The sequence below is a fragment of the Pristis pectinata genome, chromosome 4, assembly GCF_009764475.1.
Source record: "Pristis pectinata isolate sPriPec2 chromosome 4, sPriPec2.1.pri, whole genome shotgun sequence".
Lineage (NCBI taxonomy): Eukaryota > Metazoa > Chordata > Chondrichthyes > Rhinopristiformes > Pristidae > Pristis > Pristis pectinata.
In genome coordinates this window covers 72703161-72706602 of record NC_067408.1, presented here as the reverse complement: position 1 = coordinate 72706602, position 3442 = coordinate 72703161, and the positions used below count along the sequence as shown (strand labels likewise).

General features: G+C 44.8%; 1 non-coding gene across 1 annotated transcript; it reads left to right on the top strand.

Annotated features, from left to right (window-relative positions):
• The first annotated feature begins 560 nt into the window (after positions 1-560).
• Positions 561-662, top strand: LOC127570096 (U6 spliceosomal RNA). The gene has a single exon (XR_007956300.1). It is a non-coding gene; the product is annotated as a U6 spliceosomal RNA (small nuclear RNA).
• Positions 663-3442: the final 2780 nt, after the last annotated feature.

Genomic DNA, 3442 nt, shown 5'->3' with positions numbered 1-3442 from the left:
CTGCAATGACTGTGAGGTCAAGAGTCTGTCTTTATCATATTTTGTGCCGACGTTCACGGCTACCTACAGCTCCAGAGACCGGGGTCTGACCCTCAGTTTGGTTGCCATCTCCATGGAGTTTGCATGTTTGTGGGATTCCTCCCAAGCCCCAAAGACTTGCTGGGGTTGGCGGGTTAATTATCCAGTGTACGCGGCTGCCGGGAGGATTGTTGGAGTGGGAAGGACGCAATATGATAAACGGAATTAATGTAGACGGGTGCTTGATGGTCGGTGGTGGGGGTGGGGGTGGAAGGGCCTGGTTTCACCCTCTGTGACTGCAGCCTTGGAAAATCCCCCATGGACGATACTAGTCCAATTGTACGGTGCATATCCCGTTCCTTGCTGATTCGTTTGATACTGTGTAAAGTGTATTATTAATGCTAAGGATGTCCTTCCAGAGGCATCACTTATTGACTGAGGATAATCTGTTGCCTGCAGGCCACTCAGTTCAGCACCTCTCTGCTCTGCTGAAGCACTTTCACTTGACTGCAAAAGAAGAAACGTGAGCTTATTGTGTCAGCTTGCCTCAGCAGCACATGTACTAAAATTGGAATGGCTTAGAGAAGGTTAGCACAGACTTGCGCGAGGATGACACACAAATTCGTGAAGCGCTCCATTTTTTTTAAGAAGTGTGTAAAATCTGCAAAGTCTCATTTCATTCTGAGCAAAAAAAAACCACGGCACAGGTCCTGTTTTGCACCTGGAGCACATTTTTGTAAAACAGTTATAATTTGACACTGGAGTGCAATAATTATTACCAGGCCACTGGGATTTATTATTTAAATAAGAGTCACTTAAACTGCATTGGTTTCCCCCTGGCTGGCTGAACTCAATTAGAGCTGAATGAAACTGTGCTGTAGGACAGAGAGACAGAATCACATTTACCCCAGAGTCTCCAACACAACAAAGAGGAAGGCCTGTGGTTTTACAAAAGTTGACTTGTGATATCTGCATTCAATCTGATAACAGTGGGAGAAAAGCACAATGGGACGTGGCTCTGAAGCCTAGAAACTGGCCAGCACTTGTCAAGTGTGGAAAGCAGTTGGTTCATGGTGGGATGGATCATTGTCCATGGCCCTGCTACTGAGGAATTTAGTACCACAGGTGGCCCAAGGACTTTAGACTCAAGACCTTCCCTGCAGAAATTGCAGAATATACAAGGAAACAAGTAAATCCAGGGCCATGGCCAGATCTTCAGGGCCACTGAGGAGACTGGCCTGGTGCAGAGGGAGGCGGAGGGGTTGAGTTGGCATGAGAGTTAGCTGCCATGCGTTGTTGGTGGGTGGGATTAGTAAGGTTGACTATTAGGAGGATAAGATCAGTTGTAAGTGAAGGAGGTTGGTGGACAGGATGTGTGGTTGATGCCTTGGAGAAGCTGGGCGAGTAGTTTTGTGGGGGTGGGGGACTGAAAATACTGGATTGAAGGCAGTGTCAGTTCAGGAGAGCAGATCAATGGATGGGAGGGGATTGTGCAGCGATAGTTTGTGAGGGAGTGCCCCTCCATGAGTAGGTGATGGGTTCCCCAAAGGGAAGCTACACTCTGGGTGCATCGGGCATCATCTGTGCATTAGTGTGGAAGATGCACCGATGCTCAGAATAGAAATTGCGAACTTCATGCAACTCATCCCTCCTGCCCTTCCCTGCACCTTAAAATTAATAACAGGTTATCGGCCTGAACTGTTCTTTGTTTCTTTCTCAGGTTCTACCTGACCTGCTGAACATTTCCAACATACTCTGATTCTGCTTTGGATTTCTGTCCTCCCTAGTATTCTGCTCTTGTGAAAGTGATCCCAACACTAATCCCTATGGAACACCACCTCCCATATTCGAAAGCATCTGTTCTTTACCCCTGTTCTCTGTGTTCTGCTTTTAATAGCCAGTTTGCTGTCCATTGTGCTTCTCCCTGTAACTCCTGATCTTAATCATCATCCACTACACCCTATCTTTCCCAAACTCTTTAAATATCTGTATATATCTATTACACTACCCTTGACCACACTTTATGTAATAGTGACTGTGAACAATGATTGATACTTTAAGGATTATGTCATGCGATGAACTTCTCCCTAAGTTCTAGGAGCAGAGAGTGAAGAGCCTTTGACTAAATGTAGGTATTTTGTCTAAGTTCTTGTGTCTTCTGAGGGTTTGAGGCAAGAGGAGCAGCCTGGTTAAGGGAGGAGACATGTTGAGAGAGGGGACGGAAAGGCCGGGGGTTGGACCATGCTGAGAGAGGGGTCAGGCTGAGACAGGGGTCAGGACAACTCTTGATTAAACGGCACCTGTCAACACAGTCTGAAAGACATAGCTTTTACTGTATTTTATATCGACCACAAGTTCTAGTCGTTCTTCAAAGAATTCAGTAAATTGAACCAAGCACAATCTTCTAGAACATTGTATTTTCAGGTTCTCACAACAACTCAATGTGAAAGTTTGGAAGCATTCTTGCACTGAAATCTGAAACCACCATGTACCCTTCTAACAGAATCAAATTGCAAAATGCATGTTCAGGTACTGTCACACAAAATGGACTGCAGCATGGACAAATCTACCATTCATGTTTATCCTGAATCTCGCAACATCCTGAAGTTGCTCGACTGCTTGCAAGAACAAGTCACAACTAATAAAAAAGAGCTGATCCAAATTGGAGGATAGCTGAGAAATGGCCTTGACTCCTGTTAAGGACACCAGGCTGAAATCATTGAGGAAGCAGATACAGTGAAATAGGAGTTCCCCATCAAGCTGAGGACAAATACAACCCCCACCACTTGGACACTCTCCAGGCTTGGAATGGGTTGCCACTTACAGAGTATGAAGTAGTAAAATAGTGTGGGCACATTATTCATTTCTTCTCAACTCATTAATTCTTTATATTTAACAATTTACAAAATTGCCAATTTCAGACAACGGTCCTCTAGCAGATACAGACCACTGTTTGCATCTTGTTAAAAATTACATGGTCTTCATGCAAAGGACCTTTGTAGGTGTCTAGCTATCATATTCTTGCAAGGGGACATATATTCCTCCTTCAGTCTTGAACCAAGCTAATTACCAGCATTAATGAGCCAGTTATTAAGTATTGGGTCAGAGTATTATCAGGCAGTGTCCAGACATGTGTGCTTAATGCACCCTTACCTGCAAAGTCTGTACTAGCCTGGGGTGGGAACTTCAAGACTGGAGCAGCTCCAGGCTCAGTACTGGGCAGGACCTTCCGGTAGGAAATGATACGCCCCACCTATAGCTGGCTAAACCATGCTCCTGGCTGAGCCAGCTTTCAAAACTGTCAAGTAATTTGAAAGCTTGAATATATTCCTGATGTTAATTCCTGATGAAACTTTCATAAATTAGGAATGCTGAGTGCAGTGCATTGTACGAATTTTAGTATATTTCCATGTACAGCGAGTGA